Genomic DNA, 25,963 nt, shown 5'->3' with positions numbered 1-25,963 from the left:
AGTGTCTCCTGGCAACCAGAGATGGTGTGCGCCTCGTTCCCTTTTCCCGCCGCGCGCGGGCCTGTGGGATGCACCCGCCTCCGGACTGGGGGGGTCCCTGCGGCCCTGCAAAGGTAGTGAGGCCCGCGGGGTGTCTGGCCGGCTGCCCCGCGTGGAGGGTGCGGCTGAGAGACGCCGAGTACCCTGTAGAGCGTACGTGATTTCTCGCCGGCTTGGCTAATGGGGGTTCCCTTTGTCCTTTTACACCTGGAGAACGAGTTCGGGTCTCCAGTTCCTTCCTCGCTTTCCCACAGATTCTGTGATTTGGGGGTTTCCCTGCCACCGTCCCTTTCTACCTGTTCTCTACTCTGTAATGCTCATTTCGACCCACTATAAATAAAAATGTAGGGGAAACAAGACTGGACTAAGGAACAAGAAACGCACCCGAGAAAGTCAAGCACAGAATATATTTCAGATGAGGGCGAGGCGAGGGTAGAATACGGTGCGGTGGCTCCCTGTCCGCCTGTCTGCCGCGTGGCAGCCTTTTTCCGCGCATCTGTCGCTGAGGCCGCGGGGAGGTGTCCGCCAGCCGGGTCACCCTCGGCGGGTCGCACTTGCTTTCACCCCCTGCGGACTCTCCGCTCGCTCAGGCCTGGAATGCTAAACGCCGTCCTGGGAGAATACGCACTTGGAGTAGTACTGTTTTTTGGTTTTGGTTTTGCAGCCCTAAGGAGATGCATTTGGACTTTAGGTGTAAATGTCGTTTATTGAGGCGTTATGGAGACGTGGGTGAGGCTTCGGAGGCAGCCTGAATTCGGAGCCTCCGTCCATCGCGTGGGGATGGGGTCCGGCAGTTTCTTAACCTGCTAAGGCCTTTGTTTCCCTCAGCTGTGCGTTGCTTTAAAAACTATCCACAGCGTCGTGAGGATTAAATAATAAATGCGGAGAGGTTAGGACTGTGGTTGGCCATGTAAAAGGTCTGTTGGTGGTAACTATAGTTTTAATGTTGTCCATGTAAATGATGGAGAACACTGACAATTTTTGGTACAGGTTATGCCAAACAGTTGGAATTATTTACCCCAAAGTTCAGCGGGTTTTTCTCTTAGTTCCAGGAATCTTTTAATGAATAGTTAGCCTTTGTACAGACTTCAAGTTCCTACTGTGTGCCAGGCTCCTTCACAGTTGCTATAATGGAAATCTTAACCACACGGACCAATTTAGTAGTTAGAGCCCCCTTTTTGAGATGAGAAACAGGCTGAGCCAAGTAACTTGTGCAGGGCCACACAGCTGGGTTTCAACCCGAAAACTCTGCTTTTTCTACTTAGAAAGCTAACTTTCAAAAGTTCAGTATATACTTTAGAAGTCTCATAAGGCTTTTTAGAAGACTTTTAAAAACTTTGAGTTTATTGGGGTGACACTGGTTAATAAAATGATATAGGTTTCAGGTGCACAATTCTACAATACATCATCTGTATATTGTACTGTCTGTTCACCACCCCAAGTCAAGTCTTCCATCACCATTGATCCCCCCTTTACCCTCTTATACCTCCCCCCACCCTCCTTTCCCTCTGGCAATCCCCTTGCTGTTGTCTGTGTCTATGAGGGGTTTTTTGGTTGTTGTTTGTTTTGTTTTTGCTTAATCCCTTCACCTTTTTCACCCAGCCCCCCAACCCCCCTCCCCTCTGACAGCTGTGAGTCTGTCCTCTATCTGTGAGTCTGTTTCTATTTTGTTAGTTTATTTTGTTTATTAGACTCCACATATAAGTGAAATCATATGGTATTCGAAGACTTATTTTTTATATATACTTTAGAAGATTTATTTTTTTTTAGCTGTTATCTCAGTGAAGGGAAACAAAATATTACTGTAATCTATATTTTAAAAAGTGACAAAACTGAAGCTGTCCTACTTCAGGCACGTAATGAAAGGCAGGGTTCTTTGGAAAAGACAATAATGCTGGGAAAAAATAAAAGGCAGCAGGAAAAAAGACCAAATACGAGATGACTGACTCCATAAAAGAAGCAGAGCTGAGTGGTTGTTGAGGAGAGGACATTGTGGACTCATTCATAGAGTGGCCAGAAGTCATAGTCAGGTTTACTCATATCAAGTTGGTTTTAGTAGTTATCTGGCTATGTTATTTGTAGTTGTTGCAATTCTGAAAACAAATCATTTTAAACATTACACTTGGTACCATAGGTATTTGGTCAAGTTCCTGTACCTCTCCAGGCCTTAGTTTTGCACTAAATTAAGGGGTTGAAATAGATTATCTTAAGGGCCTTTCTAGCTTTAACATACTATTATTTTCTGATATTCTAAATTAATAACTGGAAAAAATGAAGATTAAAATAAAGAATATCCCTTGCATTGTAACTATGCTTTCAATTATTCAATTATAATTTATTATTACTTGTTATTAATACATACTAATTATTATCTTCCAAATAAGGGACAGAGTAACTTTTCAGTTTCGGTAACAATAAGTTTCTTATAGATTAAACCTTTCTGTTTCCTATGTATGTTGAGAACGCTAGGCAGTAAAATATAATTATTTTAAAACCATACACTGTAAAATGAGATTTTGCAGCGATGCTGTTAACACTTGCATCTTGATTCTCAGAGAACAATTATAAATGTGATAAACTAAGAAGGGAAACTAAAACTGGTTCTGTTTCTGTCTGATTATAGATAACAGGTTAGGTTATATATTATTGTCAGTGAAAAAGATAAAATTTATCAGCAGAAAATATTTTTATTCATAATAGAATTCATTTAATCAATTATTTAGACTCAATAAAAGTTTTCTTCTCCCCATAGTTGCATATTCTATTTGGGGAAGAGTCTAGACTGTTATTTGATCTATATAATAATAATAATAATATGTAAGCTAGCCAGCAGCAGTACTCTTATGGCTGCCATTTATTGAGCACTTATGTGCCAGTACTTTACATAAATGATCTCATTTACTCTTTAGCAGCAATTTTTTGAAGTAGGTATTATTAGCTAGTGTTGCAAGGTAACCTGCTCAAAGTCCCACAAGGAGTAATCCTTCAAGCCAGGATCTCTCTGTCCAAACTTTGCTCCTTTAACTCTTCTAATCCAAGCTGTAAGAACCTCAGGGAGACTAGACCAAGCGTCTTAATTCTTAATTCCACACATAGTTCATAGCCTCAGTAAGACAGTGAAATTCCTATACCGCAGACTGAGTGTGAATTCTTTTGAGAGATGTGACTGTCAACTTAATTCCCTATACACATGGCCTTCTGTATAGTATCAGGTTCATCTGTCAGTCTCTGAATCAGGCTTTGGTGAGTGGTCAAAATTAAAATCACTCATATTGGAATGTCTGCTGTGCTTTATTTCATTGTCTGTCTATAAGCAGAGGACACACAGACAGCTTCTGGGAGTTTAAAGTAGAGGAAGACTTTTGTAGCTTCTTAACAAGCAAGCCTACCTCCCCTTTTGAGTGGCAGTCCTTCATAGGCTTGCCGAGAGAGAGAGTTTCCCACGGCCCCCTGCTGGCTCTGAGTGAACAGATTCTCAGCCCCCTGCTGACTGGGGAATATGTCGCTTATCCCCATCTCAACTCTTTACCGACAGCCTTCAAAATGACTTGTTTAGAAGACAGATGGCATGGCAGAATCTCTGACAACCGATTAAGGAAGAATACAATAGATTCCTGCCAAATATCCCTACCATTTCAATGTGAACTAACAGCAGTTTTTGTCATGATGGAAAAAGGAAAGGATGATGTTAAGAACTGTTGTCTTCTGTCAAAAGCAGCATACCGTCTATTTGCATTGTGTTTAGAGAGGATTTAATGAAGTCAACATAGGTTATGCATAGCATTTTGCCTTTGCACATGCTGTTCCCTCTGCATGGAATCCCTTCTCCTTCTCTGCCTACCTTTCCAGAGCCAGCCCAAATGATACATTCAATATGAGCCCTTTCCAGATTCCCATGGCGTCACTCCTTCCTCCAGGCTCTGACAACACTTTCTTTCTACCTCTGGTGTAGCAATTAATGTGTTGCAGTATAGTCTGTGTAATTATTTGTCTGTCTTGACTCAACGAGAAGCTTCTGGAACACAGGGACCATAGTGTGCTTATTCATCCGTCGCATCCCCTGCACCCAGAACAGTGCCTAGTCCAGAATAGGTGCTGTGTTACTGATTTTTAAATGACTTCCCTGCCATAGTATGAGATTTTTCTTGTTGGGGTCCAGAGCTACTTAAGAGTATGGTTATTGCGATCGTGGAAACTGTCGACAAGTCCCAGTTCTGCTAATTCCTTGACATTCATTCTTTCAAGTTTCTTCATTCTGTAAAATGCGGATGTACTGATACCTGCCTCGTGGAAATAAGTTTCTGCAAATGTTTTCAGTTTTGTTTTGTTTTGTTTTTTCTTAATTATAGATCTATTCAGGTTTTCTGCTGTTTACTCCTGAGTCAATTAATGTAATTTATGTTTTCCTAAGAATCATTCATATCTTGTTTTAATTTATTTTCATAAAGTAATAAGTATTCTCCTATTTATTGACTTCCTCTATATATCTGGTTATATCACAGTCCTAATTTGTATATATATGTGCTCTTTCTCTTTCCCTTTTTCTAGAGAGAAAATGTTAAAATGTTGATAGTAGCTTTCTCTGGCAATAAGATTATGGGTTATTTTTATATTTTTCTGTTTTTTTCAAATGCTCAGAAATCAATGGATATATTACTCATGTAGTCACAAAAAATACTTAATAAAATATCTTTCTTTATTTCCAAGTATGGAAGTTGAGGCAGAAACATTATGTAGATCATGGCCTTAGAGTGGAATCAGGAAACCTGTACTGGCTCAGTCACTTTTTGCTATGAGGTAAGAACTATGAAAACAACCATGATTTCTCTATGTCTCATCTGATATAAAGAAACTGAGCCACTAAACCATCTCACTTCCTCTTGTTCTTATGTAAAGGTGAAGGTTGTTATAGAGTTGGGTAAAAGATCACTCAGAATTTATCTTTGGGGCCTAACTCACCTTATGTGATAAATTGACTTTTTTTGGTAACTTAGCATATAATTGATGGTGAAAGATACTGTATAGTATAGTGATAATGCACAACTTAATTAATATGTGAGCATAATATATTTGGCAATGAGTGAAACATTTGAACATGTAATTGGAAGGTAGATGCCATATATTTGAGGTTTTAAAATTCCCTGTGATCCTATAGCAGGATTTTTAAAGGAAACTGTTTTTCTTTTCTGTCTGGGAGAAGGCTCATTGTGGTTTTCCAACTCACAGCAAATTAGAAAGAAAAGATATGTGGTCCAATTTGATTCAACAAATATTTTTGTATTCCTTACTTTGAATCTTTTACTAGACCACAAATAGAAATGCTTTAATTATCTTGTTAAAGACATAAACTACTTTCAAAGAGACTTTCTACAATTAGATTTTAACTATTAGATAACTAGTTTACTACACTATAAATCACTCAAGGGTAGGCAAGGCATCTTATTTCATCTTTATACTCTAAGTGACTTGCCTGGTGCTGACCACATAGGAAATGTAACAGTAATTGTTACTTTTCTACTAGGTTATAAACTTTGTGAAAGCAAAACATTTTCTTTATTTAATTGTTCTAAGATCCTCATTACCAAGCCTTAGAGCACTATGACTCAGTGGAGGTGTTTAACAGATTTTTAAATTAATAATGATAATAATTGATGGCATTTATCAACGTACACAACATTGTGCTATCCCTTAAATAAATTATTACATTTAATCTGCACAATAACTCTATGAGATACTATTAATCTCTCCATTTTACTGAGGTTTGGAGAGATTATATATCTCACTTAGGCGCACATAGCTTAAACATGGTTTGGCCATAATTTGACGTAGGCCTGTCTGGATTGCAGAGTTGGACGTCTTTACTACTTTGATCACCAAATTTGATAAGTGTTTGGTGGCTAAATAAATGACTGACATTTCATTTGCAGAAATTTGCATTTATTTCATCACTGTTCTTAAAAAAAAAAAAGGATTTCTGATTTTAAAAACACCTTCCTAAGAGAAGGAATAATTGCAAGTGCCTATGAGATTTATTGTACTGTGTTTCGAAGATGCACCATTGTTTTATGTACCAATTTTGTATCAGTTGTAATTACAGATCTCATTTATGTATCAGTTTATATATTAATTATAACTGTAGACCCTATTGATTCTTGGTAATATCCCAATTATAGAGACATTAAAATTTAGAATAGGTAATATATGTAATGTGTCCATACACACATTTTCTGTATTGTACTGTGAGTTTTTTTCCCTATAAGATCTGAGTCAATACAGTTATAGCAGTTAAGCATGCAGACTTTGATGCCAGTTGCCTAGTTTTCAGACCCCAGTCTGCTTCTTATTTGCTTGTAGTCCTGGGAAAATTACTTAATTTCTCTGATTTTAGATACTTTATCTATAAAAAGGGGGCAATGATAATACTTCCCCCTGGATCACTCAAAATATACTTCATTAGACCTAGCTAGACATTTAGTTTGATTTCTAAAGCCTTTTGCACGATAGATCTGATTCTTTGCTTAAAATATCTATCAGCTTTCAGAGGAACTGAGCCTGTATTTTATTTTCAAAGACTATTAATTCAAAGACTGTTGTCTTCAGGAGAGAGAGAGAAAACATATATATCAATGTGGTAGAGAAACATGTTCCCTTCTGGGGATGGAGCCTGTGACCTGGGCACTTGCCCTGAGCAGGAATTGAACCGGTGACCTTTTGGTGCATGGACAACACTTAACCTCACCAGGCAGGGCTGGGAACTTTTTTTTAATGCCATCTCTGAAACCAAGTACAGAGATTCAAATTTAATTGTTTTGAGGCGGAACCTGGGCGTTATTATTGTTTAAAAGTTTCCCAGGTGATTCTGATTTGCAGCCAGGTATGAAAGTCAATGAGATAAAGTGCTGCTTATCTAAATGTCTTCCCAATCTCTTAGTACGCAACTTGGGAAGAAAACTGATTCCAATACTCCATTTTTTTTTTATTCCTTATGGAACTTTGAAATTTGTTGTTTGGTTGAAGGTAAAAAGGAAGATAAGAAGGAAAAGATGGGACCTGTGATCTGAACTTTACAATTCAGTGATGTAATTGGTCAGTCAGAGACTCAATTGGTTTATTTATTTTTATTTTTAAAAAATATGTCTTTATTGATTTCAGAGAGAGGAAGGGAGAGGGAGAGAGAGAGAGAGAGAGAGAGAGAGAAACATCAATGATGAGCCTGGCCGGGCGTGGCTCAGCGGTTGAGCGTCGGCCTGGGATCCAGGTGATCGGGGTCCGATTCCCGGTCAGGGCACATGCCCGGGTTGTGGGCTCGATCAATGACTCTCTCATCATTGATGTTTCTATCTCTCTCTCTCCCTCTCCTTTCCTCTCTCTGAAATCAATAAAGATTTAAAAAAAGAAGAAAAAAAAGAAACATCAATAATGAGAGAGTCATTGATAGGCTGCCTCCTGCATGCCCTGACTGGGGATCGAGCCCACAGCCCGGGCATGTGCCCTGACCTGGAATTGAACCTTGATCTTCTGGATCCTAGGGTGATACTCAACCTCTGAGCCATGCTGGCCAGGCCAGTTGGTTTATTTTTGAATCTCAGTGCCACACATTTACTTTAATATCAACCTTAAGCTAAATCTCAATGCTTGTCTCTGCCACAGTAACTAAAAATTTTACATCCATGGCCGGAATAATGACAGAACGTGTTCCAGGACCCTTGTTTTTCTGTTCAATGAATGCCTGATTGGCTGTGTGCCAAGGGGATCTGCTGCCCTCTGGAGGGTACTGTGCTATTGTTCTATGACAGATAAAATGGCACTCCTCTATGTATATTCCAAAGCACGTGAGAAGTTATGAAACAAAAAGATTTCATGGTCAAATCATTTGGAAAATGCGACACTATCTCTGTGTAAGGAAGTCACAATGCAAATTAGTGAAATAAAGACTGAGAAGTTCTATAATAAAGAAATTTGTTTCCCAAACGAATTGCACCATTTTCTCCCCCACCTGTTCTGTTAATATTTGGGAAATTAATATTATACAAATTCTATTTTGTATTAGTAATATATAAATAACATTTTGGATTTGGAGAAAATAAAGGAGAAAAACTTAATAAAAGATTTTTTAAGTAAACTAGAAAAAGGGAAAGATTTATACAGTAGATGCATTAAAATGAAAAGATCCCACATCCCTGTAGTGACATTTTGATTAGAAATGTAAAATTGGATGTGGCAGTGTGATATACCATGCAATAATATTCATGTTTATCTTTCTTCTTAGTTTTTATCCTAATGAAGCATTTGAGATATATGTGCTGTTGCTTAACAAATAGAACTGTGACTTGTGCTTTATAGCATATGAAGTTGATTTCATGTACTGTCAGATGTGCCAGGAATCATATTAGACCAAAGATTAATGGATAGTGAGAGGCCAGGCATAATGGGGTTCCACCCAGAAGTTCAGTTAGTGCAGGTGTAGACGTCTCCTGTGCAATTTACAGCTGTGTTTTCCTCAGACTAGGAAGGTAGCAAATTTAGTAGGAATAAAATATTTTCAGTCAAGAGGCTTTTGTGTCATTCTTTGATCCTTGCCAATTAAATACAGTTTCCCTCATGTGTAAAAGAAAGGCATACAGAGCTTTTCAATGAGCTACTATGTGTGAAAGTGCTTCACACAGCCTATGACATATAGTAGGTGCTCAACAAATAGAAGTTCAATGTAAAGATGATTGCTGAGCACAGAGATGACACCAAACTAAAGAGTCTTGAGGTCAACATGAGAAGCTGAAACTGGAAATAAGAACCAAAGAGACCAACCATCCCATCCCAATTTGCCAGTTTTAGCCCTTAAAGTCCTGTACTGGGCAAACTGGGATGGTTGGTCACCCCAATTCAGAGTCCAGAATACCCCAAGAGAAAACTAGTGAGTGGTCAGAACACAGACACAGAGTCTGGGAACATCAGGAAGCATGGCCCTGAGATCGGCAGTATTTCTCAGGCAGATGCAAACCAGTCTCTGTGAGTCAGGATAAGCCCACAGGTGGAGGTCAATAGACACAGTTAACTCTGCTGAGGAAAACTCGAGGTGCTATACAAGAGATTTTACAACCAATTTCTTGAGCGACCGTGGTGATAAGACTAAAGTAAACAAGCAGGAAGGGATAGACTCTTCAATGAATAATACCAGGGCAGTTATTAACCAGAGGAAAAAATGAAACATTCCCTGCCTCACACAACACAAAGTTAGCAACATAGAAGCCTAAATATGGAAATCAAAGCTTTAAACAACTTAGAAGAAAGTAAAGGAGAAAAGCTTAAGGAATGATTTCTTAAATAAGTGGTGAGAAGGGAAAGATTGATAAAGTTGATTGCATTATGATGAAAAGGCCCCCCCATGAACACACTGAAGAGTCAGGTTATAAACTGGGGAACATTTTTCTCAGTGCATCAAACCTACAAAGTGCTTGTACCAAGAATATGTTAACTACAGTTCAATAAGGAAAATGCCAGCAATTCACAGAAGAAACTTGAGTGGTAACATTTTTAAAGAAGCTCATCCCAAACGTGTGCACAGGGGTCACAGGCAAGAGTTCAATGTACCATGGTTTACAAGAACAAGAAACTGGAAAAACACCCAAATGTCCATCTGCTATAAAATAAATAAATTATATAATTCAGTCAGTGGATTACTGTCACACAGCAGTTAAAATAAATGAGCGCTAATGACCAATATGAATAAATCTGAAAACCATATATTGAACTAGAAAAAGCAATTTGCAAAGGGGTTTATACAGTATGGAATCTGTATCAAGAGTAAAAAAAATGCAATGTTTTAAATTTTATAGGTACACAAATAGGTAATGAAAATATAAAATCAGTCACAGGAATAATAAACCAGATGGTTACTTCTGAGGAAAAAAAGATGGAAAAGAAATCAGGCAGGAGTCCACAGGGCAGCAAATGTGCCTGATGGATTTTACTTTTAAACTTCCTAAAGCAAACACAGAAAACGTTAAGATTTGCCAAAACTGGGCGATAGATACATGAGTGTTACTTTGTTCTCTGTACTTCTCTCTATGCTTTGAGTATTTTATTTTTTAAAGAAGTAAGAACAATGTTATTAACATTAAAATTCAGATTATTTGAAAATTACTCTAAAATATTAAAATAACAAAGCAAAACTGCTTTTAAGAGTTGGTCAGGCCAAGTTTAATATTATTTCCAAGGACACGTTTCACTGCCACTTAACCAACACTAGATGTCACTTTACTACCTGCATTTAGTTTCGTGTGGGAGCTTTCTAGTTGAAATTAGATGAAGTTGAGCATGTTTTATACTTTTTTCCTCCAGTTGATACAGAGAATGAGGAAAAATGAGAGTGCTCTCTGCTATATGTCCCTGGAAGGGGAGGGACGTGCCTGTTTTGGTTCATCGTTTTATCCACTACATCTACTGCATGTAATAGGGATGCAAAAATATTGTTAGCTGAATGAAGAGACTAACAAAAGAAATGTTTAATATCACCAAAATGTATAAAATTACATTTGGAACGGTTTTTCTTTCAGTGGCAGCTAGGTATTTGAAGGGTTTGCCAGGGAAAGGTTGTGAGTCAAATCTCAAACCTCAATTTGTGGTCAACGGGGAGGGGGCATGTTTCAGATTCTTTAACCCAAAGTTGTATCACGGTTTATTGGCGGGCTGGGTCTTCCATAAACAAGGATTCCGATCAATAACTGTTACCCTTTTAGGGGGATAAGCACCTTTGATAACCATTGAAAACCATGGACTTTCTAAACACTTTCACATAAATACATAACAATAGTTTCATGCAGTTTCTGCAGATTTGCAGACCTTAAAGCAGACCCCAGACTGGGATCTCCTGCCAGAGATAGGCAAAACGCCTGCTCAGGGGCTTTTCCCAGGCTTCTCAAACTCTGCTTTCACTCTGGCAATAACCAGAATGTGTGGCTGAGGCCTGCACAGGATTTGGGCTAAGCAATTTAATCATGTGAATGAATGATATGGAAACTAACCCTGAAAATTCAGGTAGTAACCAGACGTGGGCAATATCTACATTGGAAATATATGGCTTATAGATAACAAAGTATTTATGTGTTTTTTCTATCAGAATATTTAAGAAAAAAAATATTTAACATATTTCTTTGCTAAAATATTTATTTGGTAGCTTGTTCTCCCCTGGGGAACAAACTAAACCCCAGGAATTAAAAATATTTTCTTGTGCCTATTTGTCCGACTGTCTTCATTTTACACATCCTAACTGAGAAGAACTTTTAAATTTTTATTATTGATTTTCTTGTATCATGAATATTTGAAAACTAATCTTTAGCCCAAACTAGGTGATATTAGTTGACTTTATGAATACAAGTTAATGGAATTTTGCTGCATAGTGTAAAAATACGTGAAATCAAATAAGCCTAAAACCTCTTTATCTTCTTTGTTCCAGATTATTTCCTTCTTCAAAAGGACTCCTTTTTCCAGGGACTCTCGGTTCTGATAGTCACATTATTAATCTACCAAAATCAGGTGGGGAATGACAGACAGAATTCTTTATCATGACAACCCTTTTATTTAAGCTACTTAGGCCATAGTTACAATAGGTGGGTCAGTTTTAAAAGTTGTGGTTTTGCTCAATAGAGATGGTGTTAATGCCATGAGAACCTGGTATCAGATGGTGCCAGAGTTCATTTTTCTCCTACTGTGCAACTCTACTGTAGGTGCTAGACTGAAGTAGAGTAAGCCATGAGTACTTAGGGTCCTGATCTGGTGAGGTGACCACGCATAAGCCTAGCTGGTTGTGGAACCCATCGTGAAATTACATGTGAAAAAAGGAACCTGCTGTAAGAGGACAGAGTCTGTCTTGGGTTCTAATTATTTGACCACCAAAAACTTCCACAACCCTTTCAAATAAATATAGAAGAATATATGGACTTTATCAGAGATTTAAAGGGCTCCATGTAGCTGTTTTATTGGGACAATTAAAGAAAAATTCAGAGTTCTGTTTCCCTAAAGCAAAGAGCCTGAGTACTGATCCCTCTTTGTAATTGGTAATGTCCCTAGGATGTTTTCTTAAAGTGATCAGTATAAACATTTTAACTCTATGGAGAAAATTTTACATTTCACAACAAAATATGTAACCATTTATCCAACAAAATCTTTAAATTTTCAGTTATTGATTTAACTATTTCTCTTTGACCTCGTGAGAACTTTGAAACATCTGACTTCTTTTTATAAAAAACTGTTTTTATAAGTGCTTAATTGAATGACCAACTTTTTCCTGGAGAAAAATCGTCCTACATGAGTCATGGCAGGCTTAATCAATAGACCCATATTTCCAGTTCTGTAGCCAAGACCTTACAATAACATTTGATCATATGTCAATTTATGGTTCTGTAATAAAATATTTTGTTTTTATATGCTAATACCACATGCTGAATTTAAGTGTTTATTTTACCTTAATTCTTGACACTTAAAATTATTAGCCCTTTTTTGTTTTTAAAGTATAGAATTTCTCAGCTTGGGGAGAAGTTCAGTGAGGACTGCTGGGAATTAGCATTAGGCCCAGGGGGTTCCTGAAAGCTGGCTCTACTTCCTTATGCTTCTGGAAAAGATAGACTTCATAGCTCAAGTTACTATATCCTTTTATTATTCAAGGTCTTGCAGTCTTTTCTCCTTCTCTGTCATGAAATAGAAGTAATTGGGGGCAGATAAGAATCAAACACAGTATAATTTTGGCAAAACAGAAAATATGTAAACTCCTGATTTAATCCCACCTGCACCCCTCAACCCCCAAAGAATGTTCAGTGTCCTTGGAGCAGGAACCTGTCTTTTATAACCTACGGAATCCCCAGTGCCTGAAACAATGCCTGGCCATAGAGAGGACTCAGTCAATCCTGACTGACTGAATGAGTGAGCAAATCCAGTTTTAGGATTATGTGAGTCTGGCTTTGGGATTAGAAGCCTATCTCGGTCCTTGCAGTCTCCACTCCTTAAGCAGCATTGTGATTTTTAAGGATTACCAAGAAGAATTCTTCATTATAAACATTTTCCAAATTCACAGAGAAAATTCTACCTCTGAAGTGATCCCGCGGTCTTTAGTACTCGGTATGCTTTATGTTGTGTAATATCCTGAGTTGCTAGGCTGTTTAAAGACTTTCACAAGTGAAGAGATCACCTACATTGATTTTTACATACTGTATCACGAAATTCGCCAGATTAGATTCGCTTTATATACTTTAAGGTAATTTTTTAAAACTCATAGACATCGCTGGTTTTAATATTAAACAAGTACCAGATAACTATACTTTGTAACTGTCTTAACTCACTATACTCAAAGCCTTAGAGTTCCACAGTGTTTTTCGCTTGAAACCTGAATTTTTATGAGGCAAATCTACACCACAAATAATGCTGGAATGTGAGAAAAATTTTAGAGTGTTTTTTGATCTCATGTCTAATCTTTTGAGCTGGCCAACGATGGAAAGGCCCTCTATCCTGAGAAAGGGTGACCACCTGGTCAGAGCGTGGACTTTTTGCAGCCACCGTGTGAGGGTCTTGGATCAGCTACTCACCAGCTCTGTGACCTGAGGAAGTTACTTGCCCTCTCCTTGCCTCATTCCGTCATCTGTGAAGTGGGGATGATGCCCATACCTCTGTCATCGGGTTGTTGTAAGACCACCTGAGTCAATGTCTGTGAAGTCCTTAGAGCAGTATCTGGAGCATAATAAGTGTTTTGCTAAACAAACAAGAAACATAATAGTCGATATTAAATAGCTACCATCCAGAGATGTTATAAAAGAGATTTTTGCGTGTTCAGGAAGATGAACACGCTCCCTTCCAGTGTTGAATTCTGTGATTCTACTTACCTCTGTGTGCCCTGCTCCCGTAAGACATGCCTACCCAGTGTTTCCCAGACACTCCTTACTCACTTTAAACCTCACTTGTGGCTGTGGAGACTGCACCCTAGGTTATCAAATCTTATTATCTTTATATAGCTTCCCCCCTCCTCTCCTTCCCCCCCTCCTCCTTTTCTCGGCATCCTACTCTCTGAGTTTTATTGCTTTATGTTATTCTTTCATTGTTTTATGTGCAATTATTGTATTTCCAATTAGATTATAAGCCTCTTGAGAACAGCCTTATGCTTATGTTTTCCAGCACATAAGTAAATATGTATTGAATGAATAAACGGGGGGGGGGGGCTAAATTGGGATTTAGCTCTTCAGTAATAATTAAATGCAAGTCAAGTGGATTATATATTCAATGTTTAGACTATTGATGAGCAGTTCTTATTTCTAAAGAAGTTTTGGTTCATAACTCCTCCCCTCACTTTTTTTTTTTTTTGGTCTGATCTACTGTTGGTGAAATATTTGTAGATTAGCTGGTTCCCCTTCATTCCTTCTCTTCTGAAATGTGCGGTAAAGTAAAAATGCCTAGAGCAATAATTTGTGGATAAAAAACAGCTGCACATGAAAAATAATTGATGTGGTTTTAAAATTACTTTGAAATAGAAATTAAAGTGCCTTTTCAACCTATGCTTTAAAAAGAGAGCTAAAGATAATTCTTTGTGAATCATGAAATGGAAGTGGAGGAAGACACACATTTTTGGATAGTCAATTGATTTTAAATAAGTAGAGTTTTAAAAAGCTCTCTATATTATTAAAATGTTCAGTTTGCTGAGAAGACTTAGCTATAGTTAAATAAAGTCTTATCTATACCCTTAGTAATGTGAGTGTAATGTTTTCCATAATTATAAATAAGAAAGCCGATCCCTTTGACTTCTCTATGAGTTAATTTTTAATGATTATGTAGAGTTAGTTCTTTTTTTCTATTATGCTTCTGACATTTTCCAAGGAGTGACCCAAATGGCAAACATTGTTTATTTATCTTATTTCCTGCAGGGGGATGATCACAGTCATGCTGCCCTAATGCCACTCATACTTGCCTGGTGTGCAGGTATGTGAATGATGTCAGACATTGGATCAGGAATGGAAGATTCACAAAATAGTATTCTGTCAACATGACACAGACAATATTTGATTGAATTTTTAAATCTAAATCTACACAGACCCATCGTTTCTAAACTTATAAAAATACTTATGTTCTATTCACTTGTTCCTTTATCCAAAAACAAAAACAAAAAATCCTCTTACCTCTAGAAGATGTGTTTGTAAAAGAATTCTAATTCCCTGGTTTTCTTTATATAGAGAATGTCTGAATGATGTCAAAAATCCAATACTTTCCTTTAGAAGAAAATTAACCAGGAAATAAAAAAGGGGGTTAGTCATTATTCTTTAAATCGCAGTATCTCTTAGCTATTTCACACAGGAAGTGGAAAAATTAAGCAGCATTAAAATGTCCGCTTGATGTGAGCCTGTTGTTAATTTCAATACTTTATAAATGGTAGTTAAGCATAAAGATGAAAAATATGTACATGTGTTTTATTTAATCTTTGAGCCCTAAGACTTAGGATGCTTAGCAATGTCTGTATAAAAAGATAAAGTATTCTAAGTATTTATCACATTTACTATATTCTAACAGTTTTCGTTGTCAGGGAATTTGCTATAAAATGATATAAACATTGTAATTTAAACCTATGCATGGTTTTTGGAAAAAGTAACAGGCTGAGATAATAAAAGGCAACTAAGTATCTGAGGATTAAAATAGAATTAAACCAATAATTAGAATGTACTAAAATTAGGCAGATAGTTAGGCTTGAATTTCAACCTTATAATTACATATATTTTAGGCATTTAGAGTGGGTAAATTTGAATGTTTCCTTATGAATGCTTTACTAATAAACTTTTTAAAAATCAATGGCAAAATATATCTTTTCAACTATATGGAAAAATAACTCACATAAGTGCATAGTGTGTGCAAGACACTATTCCTAGAGCTTTATATGTAATGACTAATTTAATCCTCATAACAAATCTATGAAGTAGCTACTATTAGTATCCTAATTTATGGATGAGGAAACTGAGGCACACAGAGAGTAGGTAATTTGCCCAAAATCACTTTGCTAGTCAGTAAAGGATCTGGGATTCTAAACTAGAGTTAGAATGCCAGAATCTGAGCTCTTAACCATTTCACCATTCTGCCTTTGCTGGATGATTAACAGTCTTTTAATTTGCTTTTGTTAAAATGTGAATGTCTAGTTAAAAGTGTAAGTTATATGTTATATTTAATTAAACAGGAAATATTCAAATAAGTTGTATAGAATTTTTGAAAATATGAGTACATTCCAGAAATCACATTCTTGGGCTACAGAACCTGAAGACACATCATGATATTAAAATTTTCTTTAAGCTAATTAGCAAAAGAAAAATTCCACTGCATCTGATAGAAAAAAGATAAATACTTCAGTTTTATTAAGTGCTTATATGCCAAGCATTATTCTAAATGCTTTAACTTATTTAATTCTATCGAAACTTAAGATACACATTATTATTACTCTCATTTTATGAATGAGGTTAATTGGGAGGTAATGCTCACGGTGTTCTTTCTCACCTCTATTCTTCATCCCTGGAGATTTATGGATCTTTGGTGTTTCCTTGTTTTATATGGGTGTATAATTTAGAAACTTTTAGGTGGCTTTTTATGGTAAGGAAGGTTAGAATCTTTGAGTGAGTTGAAAGATAATTGCTGCTTAATGACAGAATGGGGGGTGGAAACTTTAAGGCATTTTGCTCTCTACCTGCCATGGAACTACTGCATAATCTAGTTCAGTAGACTGGTAATGGCCAGGAGCTCTGCAGTCCAATTTTTCAGATCCTGGCTCCACTCTTCTCAGGTGACTTCGGGCAAGATACTTAACCTCCAAAGACAGTGCCCCTGAGTGGATTATAGGGAAACACCCCTGCCCTGTGGGGTTGGGGGAGGAGAGGGGGAGGGCCAGGGGAGGAGAGAGCTGTGTGAAAGGGGATGAAAGAGGGAGAGGGTTGTAATTAAGTACCTAAAAATGTTTCCCCCTATTCTCTTTCAACATTTTCCATTACATATTTGATGTTTTCTATTTGTTTAAAGATGAAATCTGATTTCTGTCAGCTTCTTCTTAGTCATATGAGAACCTTCTAGAATAAATGAGCTTGTGGGAGAACTGGCCTACCGGACCCACCCAAACTGTTACAGTGAGATCCCTTTGCAGCACTTGTTCTCGGTCTGTTTGCCAAATTTCCTGGTGTGTCACCAGTGCTGCCTGTGGACCACACCCACAAAAACAACTCAGAAACAGATTTTCTTTGACCACATGTGACGTTGATGAATTGGGGTATTTTTAAACTAGGTCACATAGCTATCTAATGGATAATTCTTCCTCCATTTTCCCCCCAGAAAAATTTAACAGGTTTATTTATAATTGTTATAAAGTTGAACTGCTGAAACTTGTGCATGGAAACATTTTGACTTGCCTGATGCTTTATGTCCCTACATGATATCGAAAATTCACACACAAATAAAAATGAAAAAAACTGCCAACACCTGATTTCTGGCTCCTGTTTTCCAGTTGCAATCATATACTTAGGTACCTTTTGACCCCATGGGGGGGGGATCTAATGTTCAGAACTACCAATAACAGGAAGAGAATTATTTTTTTTAAGAATGAAATGTTTTCCATCATAGTGTATTCACAAGCACATTCTCTACGTATGCTGCCTGATAGCTGGGTGTCTTTTGGCATAATTGTTACACATTTGGCATGGATAGCACACAGGTTGGTATCTTCAAAAAGGCCAACCTGATGGGCCTCACGTGCCTCCTGCAGAGCACCAACAGCTGCACGTGCAGATCTCTTTTGAAGTCCTGAGCAATTTCTCACACCAGGCGCTAGAAGGGAAGTTAGCAAATCAGAAGTTCAGTGAACTTGTGATAAAGTCCAATTTCATGGAGGGCCACCCCACCAGGCCTCTAACGATGAAGCTTCTTCACCCATCCAGTAGAGGGCACACTCTTGCAAGTGGCTTTGGTAGTGAGTTGCTTCCTGAGTGCTTTACCACGGGCCTATTTGCAGGCAGGCAGCTTGTCTGTGCCATGGTACAGAGAGGCCTCCTTCCTTACTCTCCGTCTCCTTCGGTTGGAGCTTCACGAGCTAGAGGAGGTGTGGTGGCGGCTGCAAACACCCCCTCCATTTCCAACAATATATTCAGAGAACTTACTCTGTGCTCCGCACTGGTGACATAAAGATGAATTAATCACGGTTGCAGTCCCTGGCCACCCCATAGTAGCAGCAAACCTAATATGCTTTATAAGTTGTCAGTGCTCTAGATGTGCAGCTACAAAGATGAATGAGATGAGAGTCCAAAAGTTACAGTTGAAATCTGGTGTCACTATACGTTTGGCATTCATCATTAATACTGACTTTTCTTTTTTAAAAGACAGATTTTAAAAAATATGTTTTTATTGATTTCAGAGAGAGGAAGGAGAAGGAGAGAGAGACATAGAAACATCAATGATGAGAGTAATTGATTGGCTGCTTCCTGCATGTCCCCCACTGGGGATTGCGCCCTCAACCCAGGCATGTGCCCGGACCAGGAATCAAACCACGATTGCCTAGATCATAGGTTGATGCCGAACCTCTGAGCCACACCAGCCGGGCAACATTGATTTTTCTTAGTGAGAAAGTAGTAGCTATGCCATGTAATTCTCTCTCTCTGTCTCAAATAATTTTCTTATGGCAGAAACTAAGCCACAATGCAGCTTAAATTTGTAACTAAGTCAAACAACTAGAATTTATTATCATGATCACCTTACTATTATCATGATCTCATCACAAATATTATTATTACTACTAATGAGATTTGTAACTGTATTAGTTTTATATTGATTCTTTCCCCAATAATTCCTCCCAACTCTACCCATTTTTTTAACCTCATACTAATTGTGTTTATATAAGCAGAAGTGACAATTTACTTAATTACATAATACTAAAGTAAAGAACATTGAATAGATACTGATTTGGTGTAGAAGATGATTACCCTACTAAAGCAATATTACAGTAACTGGTCTTCATATGCTATTTTTCTGCTTGTAGCCAAAGAGTCCTTTCAAAACACAATTAGGGTTATTTTTGGAGTCAGATACTTGAGGTTTATCACCACTTGCTTGAGAGAGACCCCACAGTCCTAATGAGACAGAAAAAGTGAAATACATAGGCATGCAAACTGTACACTGCACAATTCTAGTGCATGGCACTCACAAACACAGTGATGTGAATGGTGCATCACTGTGCAAAAAAACCAGCTTGCATATTTGGATGTACTGGAAATATTGAAGAAAAAATAAAGAATAATTCACTGAAGTGTTAGGTCAACCCATAGTCATCTTATTGCTTTTGAAAATAATTTTATTTTTTTTAATTAAGTTTTTTCTGGAAGCCATGAGTATTAAGAAAAAACCTGAATGAAAAGAGAAACACAATTTCTCAGTAGGGAATTGATTTCACAATCAATATTTAATTTCACAAAAATACACCATTGGAAATGAAAAAAGTGAATGTAAAACATAGAAAGTGTTTAAAGAGCAATTCAACTAGTAGAAAAGGTAAAGCAATGGGAAATTATTAAAGATAGAATATGGGTCTAACAATAGTTCAGATTGCTCAGATAGTACAAAAAGGTGCTGGGTAAAAAAAATCTCTTGAAACACTTTCTTTACATCACAAGATAAATCACCAATCTTCCAACACTGTGGCCATTCAAACTGTACTAAATGTTCTAGCTGGGGTAATTGGCAGAGAAAAATAAATAAAAGTTACAAGAATTAGAAAGGAAACAAACTATATATATGCATATGATGTGGTTGTTTATGCAGAAAAATTCAAGACTACAAATTATTTAAACTAATAATTTAGTAAGGTTGCTAAATATAATATCACTATACAGAAAAATCAATTACATTCCAATATATCATTTATATAGCATTTATAGCATTTATATAGCATTTATTAAATATAGCATTTATAAAAACAACCAAAAATAGTGTCTAGGAATAAGTCTAATAAAAGATTGGCAAGATTTTTATGAAAAAAAAAATAAAATGATTAAAATGCCTTAAAGAGCACCTAAATACATGGAGAGTTATACTATGTTCATAAAAATGTAAACTCAATTCCTTAAAGATGTAAATACTCCTAGTGTCAATGATAAATGTAATACAGTTCCAATTCAACCCAGCCCAGCGGATGTGAGTAGTGGAATAGAATTGAGCTGCTGGTATTTGAGGTGAATCTGGAATTCTTTGGGGAGCCTAATATAATTAACAATACCTCTGATAGAAAAAGTTATCCCAGTAAATTCTGTTATCAAAGGATGAATACTCAGACATATACTGCAATTAGAAAAGCTATCTTATTTACCAAGACCTGGAATATTTGTGTCAATGTTGGGAAATTAAGAATGTGATTTCTTGGCAAAGGAATTGCTGTCTCAAGATGGCATTTTTCATCTATGACTCAGAAGGGAAGTCTGGAATACCTGCCCAGCACCTAAGATTCAGACTCCAGGTTTCCGGATCTAGAGAGGAGAATGCTTTAACAAGTGCACCCTGCCACACATGAGAGCATCCAAAGCATCCAAAGGTATTAGAATGACTATACCTCACCCAAAGGCCACTTGTTAAACTATAACAGACATGCCACCTGTTCCTTCAGAGGCCAATAAGTGATCTTTGAACAGGGCTGGAGTTAAAAAGTAAACCTGCGCTTCACGTTTTTGCATTGTTATAACTAAAATACAACAGCTGACTTGATATAAGTATGCAGTCAATATTTGCTTCTAAGATTGACTCAGTGTTTACATTTTAAAGGAAGAACACATTTGTTATGGAAAAGGTTTTCCAAATAGTCTGATTGCTTTGAAGCAGCTCTTAAAACTGTAATTCTATGTAATCAGCTAAACTTTCTGTACTACAGTTACCTTTCCAACTCTATAACTGTGTGTTTGTGGTATTTTACAGTGGAAACAGGGTCAGTTCAAAACACAAGAATATAGGCGCTCTTTTTAAGAGTTATATTATTTTTTTAAACCATCACCCGAGGATATATTTGTTGACTTGAGATAAAGAGAGATGTGGGAGAGAAACATCAATCGGTTGCCTCCCACCCAACTGGGGAAAGAACAGGCAACCCAGGTATGTGCTCTGACTGGGAATCGAACCCGCAACCTTTTTGGTGGACAGGATGATGCTCCAACCAACTGAGCCACCTGGCCGGGGCAACAGTTATATTATCTTTTCATTAAAAATTATGAATTCTCAAGAAAGATAAAGATTAAATCCCTGTTCAATAAGCTTTTTTTTCTTTTTCTTTTCTTTTTAATAGGCGTGAAAGCATCATTTAGAATATGGAAAAACCTCAGACTGGTGATGTGATTGGCGTTTCCCTTCAACATTTTCTCCCGTGTTTCTGGCTCACCTTCTCACCCAGCTTTTCCTCTCATACAGTCCTCCTCATTGTTAGAAAGAGGTGCTAGATAAAAACTGAAAACTTCATGGAAAGCATGCATGGAAGTCTGCTCCCTACAATATAAGCTTTAGGTATTATTTAGTTTTTATATACTCTTCTGTTTGTTGTCTTTTCACTAGTTACTAAAAGTGAGTATAGTTTGAAAGGGGTGAAAACAATAAGGATATAGCTGACTTGGACAGATCATTCAATTCAATTGAGTTGACATTGACAGACTACTCCATCCAACAACAGAGGAATTCACGTTCTTCTAAAATTCATATGAAATAGACACCAAGGCAGGCCATATTCTGGGCCATAAAACAACAAGTTTGAAAGAATAGGAACTATAAGAGATATTCTCTCAGACCACAATGAATGTAACAGAAAGATAGCTGTTATTTCCCCAAATATCTGGAAATAACACACATCTGAATAACCCATGTACCAAAGAAGAAATCTCAAGAGAAATTTAAAAATATTTTTAATTAAGAAAAATAAAAGTACAACTTAAAAACATTTGTGGGACACAACAAAATTAATTTGCTTAGAGGGAAATTTATAGCATTAAATGCGTATGTTAGAAAAGAAGAAAGATCAATAACCGAAGCTTTCACCTTAGGAAACTAGTGAAAAATTCAATTTTACATATAATCCAAAAAAGAAATGCAGATAAAAAATATCGCTGTTCACATACTGAATGAAGACATTTATATGTCTAAAGTATACTATCCAGTGCTGGTATGAGTAAAGTGAAATAGGAACCATATATTAGTGGTAGTTGTACAAATTGATACAACCCTTTTGGAAAAGAAATTTGGCAGTGTGACCTTAAATCTACCCTTCCATTGACCTGGCATTTCCATTTTAATGGATCCCAGATTAAGAAAATATTTCACATAGAGAGCTATAGAAGTCATATTTATAATAGCAAAAATCTGAAAATAGCCTAAGTGTCCAAGTAAGTGTGGCACTCACTGGAACTGTTAATGGCCATGAAAATTGATATTTGGGAGAATTCCTTAGAACTTAATGAGTGAAAAAAATGTATGGATAGAAATAAGATCAGAAAGAAATATACCAAAATGAAAACAGTTTCTTGGGATAATGGGTTTGCCCTTTTTATATTTCTATATTTCTCGAAGACCCATAATGGACACAGTGGTTTTGCTCATGGATACCAGCAACTTGGGTTACAATCTCAGCTCAGCCGTGTCTCAGTTCTCATTTGCAAAGTGAGGATGATGATTGAAGGTCTCTTCCTACAGTGACTGTGAGGACTGACGGTGATAACGTACGTACTGGGTGTAGTACCAGGCCCTGCCATACATTAAGTCTTCAATAAACACCAGCTATAACTATTGATTATAGTGGGGGGGAAATCTTATCAAGAGTAAGCACATTAGGACAGTTCATTCAGATTTACTTAGAGGAGTTTTTATTTCTATATATAGGACTCTATTTACTTGCCATTTGAATTATATACATATTCAAGATATTTGTTTATTGAATGCAGAATATTTTTAGTCTATAAAGGGACAATTAAATATCCTTTTATACAGCAAAAAGGGGGAGGGGGCCATACTAGGAAACCGTAAGTGTATTTGACTCTCTTTGTGTATTTAAAAGTGTCATATCCAGGACCACACCAGTGAGACTGAGAAAATTCAAAGCTACTGGCGTTAGCTACTTATTACCTCAAGTCTGTAGGTTTGTGTGTTTTTTATTTCAGAATAAGAAATAGTAATCTGTACCTCCTTCTCTTCCCCTGTTGGGTAGGTGGGAAACCAGAGACTATGATGATTCCACAAAGCAAACTTCCTATAGGGCCCAGCCCATGAGGCTCAGCGGTTGAACATTGATGGAGGTTCGACTTCCGGTCAGGGCCCATGCCGGGGCTGCAGGCTTGATCCCCAGTGGGGGGCTTGCAGGAGGCAGCTGATCAATGACTCTCTCATCATTGATGTTTCTATCTCTCCCTCCCTCTCCCTTCCTCTCTTAGAAATCAATAAAGACATATTAAAAAAAAAAAAGGGATGTTAGCTTAAATAACTTCCAAAGTCTTTTCCTCCGAATGACAATGTTTTATCATGATAATTACAAATTAGGTAAAGTTATAATATTGATGGTAAATATTCTTAAAATAGCTCACTTGTCTTGGAGATTTCATTTCTGATTATTGTTTCAACTGTACCTTTATGTAAATGATTCTCCTAAACCTGTGTCTGGAGACATGACTTCTCTGCTAAGCTCTAAACCCAGGTTAATTGTCTGTTAGACATGACTGGCCTCCCAATCTCTGTAGACCAACCTGTTCAAAATGGAATTGGCCATCTCCTATCAACCCACCTCCCAAACCAACTAAATTTCCTGATGTTCCTATTCCTTAAGAAAGAAACTATTATTTTTTTCAAGTAACCAAATTCAGAGCTACCAAGTCATTCTTAACTTCTTCCTATCTTCTGTCAGTTCCCATGATCAATTACAAAGTCTTGTCAATTCCTTGTATTTTGTTTTTTCTTCACTCCCTCTCTCTGTTTCCATTTTTCTATTATCACCCTTGGTTTAGACCCAGATCTTCTTCTAAAGTAGCTCTTAACCCTCCTTCTAGGCCCTCTCTTTTCTAATCTGTCTTATGCTATTTCTAGATACTGATGGCTGTAATCATGTAATTGCCCAACACAAATAGCTGGGCTTGCCCATATCTACTTTTTATTCCTAACCTACTTATTACTCTCCATTTCCCATTGATACCATAAATTCACTCTCCCAGAGGCACTCTGTATATTCACAGGTGAGCACTTATGTGACCACTACCAGCAAGGCCCACCCCCACTGGCCACCACATCCATCCACACCGATCCAACTGCTAGGGCCCAGCTCAGTCCACGTCCTCCTGAGCCCACAGTGTTCCACCTGTCGCTGTCACCTACTTCGGGTACTGCTTTATCGTGTCCTGCCCTAAGCTGTTATATTTTAAAAATAAAAATGTGATCATAATAATTATATAGTATTGCTGAAAGTTTAGTAGGCAGAAAAACAATTATCTTTAATATTTTGATATAGTCCATGCATTTTCAAGTGTATGTTTCTCATAGCTGTAATTAAAGCATATATAAAATTTTATTTCCTCCCCCCCCCCCCCAATATATAAGGGAAAAAAGCCACTATAATTGAGGACAATGAAGTGATTCATGGGAGGGTAGAGGGGAGCTAACCCTGATGGTGGAAGAGAGCATAAGAAAGGCTCGAAGCAGTTGTGTGAACTGGACTTCCCAGGCCCTGGCCGAGTTAGCCAGGAGGAGCAGTGAGGAGGCAAGGGAGAGCGCAGAAGCAAGAGGCGTGAAGCGGAGTCCACTTCAGAGACTGTAGGCCTCAGAGCCTGTGGGTGGAGCTAGCGAGCCCGCGGCAGGAACTGTCACGTCATGGAAGGTCTGGGTGCCAAGCCAGACGGAGTGACTTCCACTCGCCCGCCCATGACCAGAAGCAGCGGATATGCTAATAGGTGCTTGGGCCAGATACATTGGTGAGATTGCTGACTTTTGATGAAATATGCAGTTAACTGTCTACTTGACATTCACCTGCTTTTCTTTATGACAGAATCCTGATTGTGAAAGGGTAGCAATGTGCCCAGTTAAAATAATCACCTCCTCAGACGTCTTCCTGGTCTGGAGAGGCCGCATAACCCAGTTCTGGACAATTAGATGCCAGCAGTGGATGGGGCGGCTGGAAAAAGCTTTATAAGACTCAGCTGGCATATATCATCTTTCCCGCTCTCCATTTCTCTTGCCTGGCATGGGGACACAAGTCCTGGAGGTGGAGCAGGCATCTTGTGACCGTGAGAGGAAACCACACAAGTCACAATGACCTCACTGAGAAGCTGCAGTCGTACTGGACTGTCTACCTCCTGACTTCCTGCCATGTGAAGAAAATCAGTCTCGGTTGGTTAACCCACTGAGTTGGGTTCCTGCAACTGAATGCAGTCCTACCTAATATAATGCTATGCCCATTTCTTAGAGAGTTGCAGTGAACTTAGCATAGTGAAGATCCTGAGAAATCTTATTTAACTTTGTTTAGCCTGACTTTAAGATGATTTGACTACCAAACTCTTTTCCCTCAGAATACTTAGCATATCTCACTGAACAGTGTTTTGCAGAAGTTTGGAAAACATTACTCTTTTTGTGTTGATCCTGTAGATGGATAGTTGTGACCTTCTACAGGATAGGGCACACAAGAGGAGTAATGCGTTAGGAGAGAAAGATACTGTGTTGAATTTCAAGTGTCCATCAACAATTGGATAAACAACCCTGAAACTCACGAGTGAGATTTTGGAGGTAAGCAAGGTAGGTAGTGTAAGCCAAGGTGGCTTAACCATGGCTCCAGGGGTGAAGGTAGAAAACATTCTGGGAGTGTTTTTACTAATGAGATTGGTATGTAGTTTTGAGCCCATCCTTTAACTGCCCTGCTACTCCACCTCTCTGGAAAGAG

The 25,963-nt window shown here is 37.7% G+C and overlaps 1 long non-coding RNA gene across 1 annotated transcript; it reads left to right on the top strand.

The window, feature by feature from the left end:
- The first annotated feature begins 18 nt into the window (after nt 1-18).
- LOC308551534 lies at nt 19-25,963 on the top strand. Its single transcript, XR_013998048.1, has 7 exons — nt 19-192; nt 4,747-4,836; nt 11,492-11,571; nt 14,940-14,994; nt 21,353-21,567; nt 22,621-22,769; nt 23,255-25,963. It is a non-coding gene; the product is annotated as an uncharacterized lncRNA (long non-coding RNA).

Source organism: Miniopterus schreibersii (genome assembly GCF_964146895.1).
Source record: "Miniopterus schreibersii genome assembly, chromosome: 2".
Classification (NCBI taxonomy): Eukaryota; Metazoa; Chordata; class Mammalia; order Chiroptera; family Miniopteridae; genus Miniopterus; species Miniopterus schreibersii.
Note: the sequence above shows the minus strand (reverse complement) of the source record. Positions and strands in the feature narration are given on the sequence as shown.